Here is an 11,634-nt window from a genome sequence, read left to right on the forward strand (position 1 = left end):
AGAAGTACAACCTAAAAAAAATGAACAACCATTGCATTACATCATACAATATAATAAAAGCAAAAGAATGCAACACAATGTAGAGAAAGAAGTTAAAAACTATTGTTTTCCTAATTATATGATGATGATGCCCTCCATGATAATTTTTCTTGTTCGATTTAGATATCGGATATCAACAATCTCTTGTATTGATATTGTTTTAAAAAAAAACACTATTGACTATATAATTTGAACCAACGCCACTCCCTCCTCTTAACCAAACTCAAAATGGTCTTTCACCCGAACAATCCTAGGGGATGCTTTGTTACAAATATGCAATTGTTCTCTTGTACATTACTTGTGCTAAACAGTGTATAAAATCCTTCAGATAGACACAAAGTAGGTTTTGGTCGTATTAGGTTAATCAATCTTCGCATTAGGTCAAAGTTAATAAGGGAACCAAGCAACTTCATAGCTGAGGAAAGTTAGCATTATATAAATCAACGACATATGGAAAAGAATTGAGATAAAAACATGCAATTCATCTTTGAGATGAACAATTCTCTTCTGAACATTTCTATTTGGCTCTGCAAGATCTTGCTTCACAATAATAGGACCAACTAATTTTTAAATAGTTGCATCATCTTCAGCAAATCCAACTCCTATATTACGCCAAAAAATAATGCAAGAATAAAAATCGGTCTCAAACTTGAAGAGGACAACTATTGGAAATGTATTTCATAAGTATATTCTGAACAAAGAAGTATGTTTGATATAAATACAACTTCAGGGGCTAAGAATAGACATCAACCATCCCCCCTAAAGTCTCTAACCTTCCTAACAACAAATACTAAGTTTCTAACCTTCCTAACCACAAAGATAAGTCTAAATAGTCATACATTTAACACCCCTCAAACTTAAGGTGGTAACGTAGGAATCAACTTGAGTTTGTTAAGCAGCGGAAGAAAGCGCCTAGAGGACAAAGCTTTGGTGAAAATATCAAGCGGGTTGCTCAGTAGTAGAAATAGCTCGTAAAAGAAGAGTTTTAGATGATGTAAAAAAATGACAGTCATTTTCAATATGCTTAGTGCACTCATTAAAAATATCATTGTGAGCAATCTGGATGACACTACGATTGTCATAGTGAAGGATAGTGGTATTGATAGGATGTAGAATCATGCAATGGAAGCAATTAGAATCAATAAGCACTCTAATTACATTTACTTTGAGTTCTAAAAACATGCAAAACATATTTTTCATAAGAGGGTTTCATGAAACACATACATTTGAAAAATTCCTCCAATTCCAAGTTGCTCCTCATAAATTCCCAGCTTCAAAATTTTCAGTGAACCACCAAAAGATCTTCTCTACTATTCTCAGCCATTAATTTGAGTGGTGGAACTAAAAATTGAAGTGAATTGTGAAGGGAATTGGTGTGGATCTGAAAGAGGAAGAAAAATTCTGCCGAAAATCTTATTTCTAGCAGCTCTGTCTCCAATTTGAGAAAATTGAATGTTTTATATTTCTCATACATGCAATTCACTTGGAGACTCAGCTCTTTGACTCATCCAAGAGCATTTAATTTTGCTAGCTAGCTGTTAAAGGAGACCTAATCCACCAAATCATGGAATTTCTCACTATAGAAAGTGGGTTTTTCCATTAAATCAAAATTTGATTTTAATTCAAAATTAATCAATATATAAAATTCATTTTCTCAAATTGAATTTGAAACTGAAAATAAATTTGATTTTAGTTAATTAAACATATTTAACTAATTAAATAATAATTTAATATCAAATATTAAATTAATCAAACACCTAATTCTAAACATGAATCCAATTAATGTAATCAATACTTAAATCAATATTTATATTGAATATAATTATAGAAACCCTAATTCGAAATTGAACAATTGAAATTAAAACCCTAATTTATAATTTGAACATTTCAAATTTACTCAATTTACTATTCAAGGTGTTCATGTTTTACGAGTTAGTAATGAACCTACAAATCATGAGCTCCAACGATTTGAGATTAATTGGCTAAAACTCTTTAGACTGAATTAATCAATATTTGTTAACTACTGAGTTACACCACTATAGCTCAATAGTTGCACTATCCTCACTGTAGACATATTTGTGTCCACTTGATTTAACTATAATCAGTAAGTCAACCCTTCACAAGTTGTTCATAATAACGGTTGAGTCAATATGTTGTTATCCCTATAAATTACATCTTGCTTTTTATGTTCCACTGATCTTCTAATGAACAGCTGGTTTGTGATCCAATTACTAAATCGGATCCCTCTCAGACTAATGAGAAGCTAGGACCCCTTGTTCAAGACCTAGATTCATCACTTTAGAGAACAACCTTCCTACTATCCCTCGGGTAAGCGTGAATTCCATCTTGCACCCTATGTCCCCAACTATTTGAAGGATCTCATACCGAGAGTTCCATTAGCGTGTTCAGATCGCTTCGATTTCACAGTGATCGAAACATAAAAGATATACATTCAACACTAACAGTTATGCATATAAACCTAGTTATCGACATGCTCTGAACACAATAAATAATAGGGAAAGGGTTCATACTAGTTGAAGTCTCTCTTCAAACATCTGAACCCAATGTAGCAGAAACCCTCAAACAGAACTACCAACACCTGACGGGTATGTCGACTGCAACAGCACGATCAGAATGAACACGAACACTACAGTGGGGATGACACCACCACTAGTGAAGCCTGGGTATCCTCGGAGTGACAACCCAAAGAGTGGGCTTTGGTGATTTTGGTAGAGGATGGAGGATAACGATTCATGTAGATGATAAGCAAGTGGGAGATAATACAATGCTATCGTATAGCATAAGTGCTTATCGTATAGAAGAGTTACATGATCGTGTAGGAAAGGCTGAACGATCATTTAGGAAAAATGTATATGATTGTTTAGAGAAGTCATGAGGTAGACGATCGTTTAGACGGAAGAGCTTCTATCGTATAGGCTCTCATGATCGTTTTCACAAATTCTTTTGGGTGCTCGAAAATAATGAATGCACAATATGAAAAATGAAAACGATTTTCATTTTTAACCCGCTGGTTACCATAACCAACGCAGTCCACTACCCACATCCGCACGTGGAAGAATTGGTTATTTATCATATTATTAATCATCAATCAATTAATAAATATAATCATATTATATTTATATCCTATAGTTTGATATCACATATCTACTATAGTATTTTCTCATCTACTTGATATAAATCATATTTATATCTAATTTCTTCCAAATTAATGTATCTCATACATTTAGCCAATTATATCATATATAATTAACCAGTCAAATTATAGCATATATAATTGAACTTCCTCTTGTCAATTTGAACATTTCAAATTAACCCAAACATTGGTTCTCGACTTTATCCAAGCTACCCAAGGGACCTAATGGACCTGTGGCTCGAAGCTCCAACGGTACGTAAATAGCTGACTAAACTCTTTAGCCACGAGATCCACCATCTGTTAACTGTCAGTGATTCCACAAAAGACCAATAGTTGAACTCTTCTTACCACAGATATATTTCTGTGTCCATCGGATATAACAAACCATGAGTACGATGATCCTTCACAGATGCTCGTAAGTACAACTGAGCCAATTTACTGTTTTTCACCTGTAGTTACATCTCACTCCTTAAGTACCACTCATTCCTCTAATGAATAATACAACATAGTCCAACTATGTGTGAACACCTTTCGAGCAAAGAGAAGGTGTGTGGTGCCACATCGTTCAAGCCCCAGAATCAACCCTTAAGGAAACCATCTATCTACTTACCCCTGTCTTGAGGAAGGAGTGAATTTCATCTTGTGTAGCTGAGTTCCCAACTCATAAAACAGACAAATCCTCAAAATGGTAGGTTTGAATCGGCGACCTGGCCACTCACACCCATACAAATCAAAGGACCACCCTTAATGGCAGGAGTTCCCAACTCATTCAGGATTGAGGTCATGTTACCTATGGTCATCCTAGTGAAGTGAAGTCTCTGTCATGACCGGTGTTATATAACGAGACTTTAACACTGGTCAGGTCTTATACAAAATTTTTGTATATGACGCCCCTGCTCGCATGTCCCCAACTTGAATGATCAGGATTAGACCATCTGTGACAAGTCACAACACTTGTGATCATCCCACAAAGCGGGCCGCGTCCATAGCGTTACTAGGATAAGGTTTCCCTCATTTATCCATTTACTACAGACCATTTTGGTTATCACTCAAGACATGATCCATTTGTATGTCTCCACATACATGCTTGAGTCACATACAGATAACCAAGGATTTTATGTTTATTGGTTTGTGGTAAAGCAAATAAAACAATTAACTGAGCAAAATACAAGATGTGAAGTAAATATCATATATTAACAACACAAGTGTTCATACATACTGTTTACAAACTACAGAACACGAGACTTTAGGGCATAAACCCCAGCAATCTCCCATTGTCCTAAAGCGAAGTGTGGTGTATAAAAAACTTAGTACAAAACAATAAACTAGGGCATAAAAGCCCAGTACAAGAAAATCTCCCACTTGCCCTAGTCTAACCGCGGACGATCCTGTAAACCCATGCTCTGTAGGTGACCCTCAAATACTGTAGCCGTGAGAGCTTTTGTAAACGGATCAACAACATTGTTCTCTGAAGCGATTTGCGTGACGATCATGTCCCCTCGCTGCACTATCTCGCGGATCAGATGATACTTTCGCTTTATGTGTTTTCCGCACCGATGACTCCTTGGCTTCTTGGAGTTCGCCACTGCCCCAATATTATCACAATAAAGGGTAATAGGTCTACACATATCTAGAACATCTTCTAGGTCTATCAAGAACTTTCTGAGCCAGACGACCTCCTTAGCAGCTTTGCAAGCCGCAATGTACTCCGCCTCCATCGTGGAGTCGGCGATGCACCCCTGCTTAGTGCTTCGCCACACTATAGCTCCTCCGTTAAGAGTAAATATTGACCCTGATGTGAACTTGCGAGAGTCCTTATCAGTATGAAAGTCAGAATCCGTGTATCTTATAAGAATCAAATTCCTCAAACCATACACGAGCATGTAGTCTCTCGTTCTCCGAAGATACTTGAGGATGTTCTTCACTGCGGTCTAGTGACCCTGGCCTAGGTTAGACTGATACCTACTGACTATGCCCACAGCGTAGCAGATGTCTGAACGAGTACAGAGCATCGTGTACATTAAACTGCCAACGGCAGATGCGTATGAGACCCGTCTCATTTCCTCAACCTCTTAAGGCGTCTTAGGACACATGTCCTTAGACAAAGTGACTCCATACCGGAACGGCAGTAGGCCCCTCTTGGAGTCCTGCATCGAGTACTTGAGCAACATCTTATCAATGTATGATGCCTGAGACAGTGCTAACACTTTGTTCTTACGATCTTGAAAGATCTGTATACCTAGAATAAACTGAGCCTCTCTCAAATCTTTCATTTGGAATTGGGTCGCTAGCCAGTTCTTAACTGCATTCAGTAGACATACATCATTCCCAATGAGTATGATATCGTCTACATATAACACTAAGAAGACTACTGAAACGTTGATGATTTTCTTATAGATACAAGTTTCATCAACGTTTTGGTCAAAGCCATACGACTTGATCGCATCATCAAACCGTATGTTCCAAGATCGAGACGCCTGTTTTAGTCCATAAATGGATCGATTATGTTTGCAAACCTTTTGCTTTTGACCTTGGGCTATGAATTCCTCGAGCTGCACCATATAAATGGTCTCCTCAAGATTTCCATTCAGAAAGGCCGTTTTGACGTCCATTTGCCAGGAGGATATGAATCGACTTTAACATGGAAACAGGATAGAAAGTTTCCTCATAGTCGACTCCCTCTATCTGGGTATAACCCTTTGCCACAAGTCGAGCCTTGAAAGTCTGTACCTTCCCATCAGCACCCCGTTTGTGCTTGTAGATCCATTTACAACTTATAGGGTGAACCCCATCAGGTTGATCAACAAGATCCCATACTGAGTTGAAGTACATCGACTCCATCTCGAGATCCATGGCCTTGACCCATTCATCCCGGTCAACATCCTCCATTTCCTTCTTATAAGACAACGGATCCTCTACGTCGCCATCTGCTACCATAGCAAGGATTTTCGTGAAACCTAGATAGCGAACGGGTGGGTTCGCAACCCTTCCACTACGTCGAGGTTCCTTCAACTCTTGAGGTGAAACCGACCTACTGGATGAGCTCCCATTAACAACTTTTGTTGATATAGCAGGCTCTTCAACAACTCTTGTTGAAGTTTCAGTAGTTTCATTGGAAAGCTCACGCAACACGACTTTACTTCGTTGACTGTGCTCCCTTATATGATCTTCCTCCAAGAAAGTAGCGTTTTTTGAAATAAACATCCTATTTTCCATCTCGTGTACCTTTGGGGTAGCCTACAAAGAGGCACAACCTCGACCGTGGTTCCACTTCTTGGGATTAGCCTCAAGCACATGTGTAGGGAAACCCCAAATGCGGAAGTGATGTAAACTAGCTTTACGCTCGTTCCATAACTCCAGAGGTGTTCTTGCAACACTCTTGGAGGGAATACAGTTGAGTATGTACACCGCAGTCTCCATTGGGAAACCCTAAAATGAGTTCGGTAAAGAAGCGTAACTCATCATCGAGCGAACCATGTCTAACAAGGTCCTATTTCTCCTCTCCGCTACACCATTCTGCTAAGGTGTACCCGACGCTGAGAGTTGGGAAACGATTCCATGTTCTATCAAATAGTCCTGGAATGCCGAGTCCAAAAACTCTTCACCTCGATCCGATCGAAGTGTTTTAATTTGTCTATCTAATGTGTTTTCAACTTCAGCCTTGAACTCTTTGAACTTTTCAAAGGATTTAGACTTTCGTTGCATAAGATAAACATACCCGTACCAGGAGTAATCATCAGTAAAATTGATAAAATACTCATAGCCACCTCGGGCTCGCACATTCATAGGACCACAAATGTCAGAATGTACTAACTCAAGAGGCTTCTTGGCTCTAGAACATTTTCTAGTAAAAGGTCGTTTAGTCATCTTACCCTCAAGGCAAGATTCACAAACTGGTAAAGAATTTTCTTCTAACTCACTTAGAAGTCCATTCTTCACCAATCTCTCAATCCTATTGAGATTGATGTGCCCTAAACGTAGATGCCAAAGTTGGACATTTTCTTTTGGAGAAATACGTCGATGTTTTGATTGAGTTACGGCAGTTCTGAACATTTTAGTATTATGGAGAGAATTAATGGCTAACGACCTTAGCACATATAAATTCGATTCCAGATTTGCTGTGCAAATAAAAACACCATCTTTATGAATAAACGCTTTATTCAAATCAAAAGAAACAGTGTATTTACATTGCAATAAACACTTTACAGAAATAAGGTTCCTTTTTAGTTTAGGAACAATATATACATCATTGAAAATAAGAAACCTATTCTGTAAAGCTAACTGGAGTCCTCCCACTGCCACAGCTTAGACGACGTGCCCGGTGCCTACCTTCATCGTCATCTCGCCAGCCTCCAGCTGTCGCCAAAATCTAATCCCCTGAAAAGAAGAACAAACATGGTCAGTAGCGCCTGAATCAATTATCCAAGAAGAATCATCATTCTCCACTAAACAAGTTTCAAGCACAAGTAAATCACATTTACCTTTATCCGCTTGGTTTTAGCCTTGGCTGCTTTCTTCTCCTTCAGATGCCGAGGATAGTTCCTCTTCCACTGTCCATCTTGGTTGTAATGGAAACACTTTCCTTTAGCAACTTGTGGACGCCTCCTTGGGGCGATAGACGGTGGGTTAGCAGGTGCCTTCCCTTTTCCCTTACCACTTTTCTTCTTCTTCCCCTTTGCAGAGTTAGAAGAGGAAGGTGTAGACTTCGTTCCTGAGATTGAACCTCTATAGAACGTCCTAGAGGATGAAGCAACATTTACCTCACCCTTCTGTCTCTACTTACTTTTCAGTAAAGATTGGTATGTCTGTAACTCGTTGTGGAGAGTTGTAAGGTTATACTTCACTTTGTTAAAAATCACATTGCTAACAAAATGCAGGAAGCTCTTCAGAAAAGAATGCAAGATTATGCTAACCTGGCTGCCCTCATCGATGGTAGACCCATTCAACTCTGTCACATTGAAGTAGACCATCATGTTTAGTACATGTTCACGAACAGAGGCGCCTTCTTGCATTTTGGAGTTGAATATGTATTTAAGAGCCTCATTCATAAGCTGTTCAGACGGTTGTCCAAACATTACTCGCAGGGACTCTATGATCTCACGCGCTGAGACCATAGGCTCATGTTTCTTGGCCAAGACGTCAAAAATACTTGCCAAGATGTAGGCTCAGGCCTTCTCATTCGCCCTTGTCCATCGCTCGTATAACTTCTGAACATTTCGAGTGGCATTTGGAGCTGGAATTGGAGGACAAGCCTTCGTGAGAGCGAAAATGAGATCCTTGATGATTAGGATCGTCGTGATCATGTATTTCCATGTTGAAAAATTATCGTCAGTTAGTTTTTTGGCGCTTAACAATGATAAGATGGCTGTTGCCATTTGAAAAAATTGTTGAAAATACGAACAAAACTTTATTAGATTTTGCTAAACTACTTTTAAACCAATCAATTTTACAAAACAGTTTCAAGTACCCTAAGTTATAGACTTCTATTTTGCAATGATGCCCTAGTGAGTCAGGATAAACGCCACCGGTAGGGTGATCAGTTGTCCCTTCGCTGGATAAGACATTCTCAACCATTAGGCAGAAGCAACTCTTGGAATTGAACCTAATAGCCACCATTTTTCGGTCCGGAATGGTTAACCTTTAACTATTTTGTGTAAGTGTAACCTCTCATTTTCGGTGCCAGAGTCCCGCCCTAATGCGCTTACCGTAGGGAAAAGACAAATTAGGACAAAAGACTAAGTTACCTTATCCTCTTAATGGAGATCAAATAAAGAAACGCGCAAAACTGCCATCGTTTAGGGGGACACTCCCAGGGTGCCTCGAGGCGATGCGCAGTAACTTTATTCAACCTAATGAGGGAGACCAAGGGATATGCTGTTGCATTTTCCGCTCGCACTTACTATGAACATTCTCTCCATCCACTTTGATATTGACTACCCAAACACCATCCGTTGGGGGGACACGCCAAAGGTGCCCCGAGGTCGAGGATAGATCTCGCGGTGTGGATTATTTAGGAGAAAAGTGAAAGGTTTAAGTGAAGCATCTCATGCCCTAAGTACCTCCCACTGAATGTTCTACCTAGGGATTCATTAACCTAGACAATCTGACTATTGATTTTAGTCTAAGTGTTCTTTTTAAAGCCTGTTCATAAATAATATTTGTTTATGAAATATAAACAAGTTCAAGTAGTCACATTTAAACACTTTAATGGATTGTCCTTAACTTGCATGCATGCATCAAATCTATCTAATTCACCTTTCCAAGTAAGTTCCCAGGTAGGGGTGTTACCTTTCCGTCAACTTAAATACTCCAGCCTAGACAGAACCCGCCTTAGACAAAAGGTCCATTATAGATAGATTTGCTATACTTTAACCTTTTATTAGCGAATTTAATCCTATTAAACTGATTTAAAGATTAAAGCCTTAGGGTTGCTAATCATATTAGAACCGTGATCTTAGGTCTATGTGATCCAAGTTTTAAACATTTTAAAACCATGAATTAAACCTAAGTGAGCATGCATGTCTTTTTTATTTCTTTTAGTTCTAATTTCTCTTTAACTTTTAAAAAGAAATAACTAAAACCATTGCGCATAACGAGGCGTTTATAACATTTATAAAGTAACCTATGTGTCATACTTTATGCAATGTATGGTCATTACTATATAACTTTTATATAACGCGTAACAACCAAGCAAACATGCTATCATTCACCCTTATACTATAACATTTATAATATAAAGATGATGCATGTCTATGCTTTTTATGCATGCATAAATATAACTCTTATATTATATGATGCATGAGCATGCTCTTACATAATTAAAATCATGCTTCTCTAAATTATAACAATTACAATAAAGAGATGATGCATGATCATTGCATAACCTAAGGTGGGATTTACTATATGTGCATACCATAGTACATAGAAATCATACATCGCATGTAATCTACAAAGGATTAATGGACTGGGATGAGCTTTAACACAAAAACCGGAATGAAAAAACCTATCTATTACATTTTTCATCGAGCAAACTGATTCACAGGCAAACCCGGTCTTGAACCGCCAGGAGCTCCAGCAGGTAGACGATCGTTCATCGTGCACTAGACGATAGGAACATAAGAAAACGATCGCATAGACGACGACGCGGCTGCGAAGCCTGATCGTCCATGCGATCGTGTAGCGCGACGATAGGTAAACGATTTACCTTTAGTTACTAAGCGATCGTTTAGTCAGTTACTAAGCGATGAAGCTTGCTGACCTAAACGATCGTCTAGCGCGCTTTAAAATGATACGCGAGCATCTCATCGTCTAACCGATGCGTGCAACTTGGTAAACGATTTACCTTGCGATGCTAACCGATCATTTAGTCAGTTACTAAGCGATGAAGCTTGCTGACCTAAACGATTGTCTAACGCGCGCGCATTAAACGTACTTAGCGATCGCATGCCCGATCGTCAACCCAAACCAATTCTTGATCGCATACCCCATCGTTTAACCGATGCGTTCAACCATGATCGCGTACTCTTTCATCTTTACGATGTGATGGACAGCGATCGTGTAGAACTTCTTCTGCATGATGCGATCAACGTTAGATCGTCTTCTTCCTCGAAGAACTGCAACCTTTGCCTAGAACTTTGACGAACGACTCAAGACTTCAAACAAACTTTGAATACAGACTCGATAACGATTATTAATGTCCAAAAACACAGGGGCCTTTACAAACAACCGCAAATGTAAAAGGATTTAAACAAACTGAGGTAATTCATCCCGAAAACATCCATTAATCCGGCACATCCACAACAGATTTCACAAATAAAATAGTGTAGAAATGCACCCACCATGAATGTATATTTCATTTCGTTGCAACAGATGAAATCGGAGTATCAAAAAGCTGGCTCTGATACCTATTGAAGGATCTCATACCGAAATTTCCATGAGCGTGTTCAGATCGCTCCGATTTCGCAGTGACCGAAACACAAAAGATATACATTCAACACTAACAGTTATACATATAAACCTAATTATCGGCATGCTCTAAACATATTAAATAATAGGGAAAGGCTTCATACCAGTTGAAGACTCTCTTCGAACGTCTAAACCCAATGCAGTAGAAACCCTCCAACAGATCTACTAACACCCGACGAGTATGTCGACTGCAACAGCACGATCAGAACGAACACGAACACTATAGCGGGGACGACACCACCACTAGTGAAACCCGGGTATCCTCGGAGTGACAACCCAAAGAGTGGGTTTGGTGAGTTTGGTAGAGGACGGAGGATAACGATTCGTGTAGACGATAAGCAAGTTGGAGATAATACAGTGCTATCGTATAACGGAAGTGCTTATTATATAGAAGAGTTACACGATCGTGTAGGAAAGGCTGAACAATCGTTTACGAAAAACGTATACGATCGTTTAGAGAAGTCGTGAGGTAGACG

This window comes from Benincasa hispida, chromosome 3 (genome assembly GCF_027475165.1).
Source record: "Benincasa hispida cultivar pf3 chromosome 3, pf3_genome.v1.1, whole genome shotgun sequence".
NCBI lineage: Eukaryota > Viridiplantae > Streptophyta > Magnoliopsida > Cucurbitales > Cucurbitaceae > Benincasa > Benincasa hispida.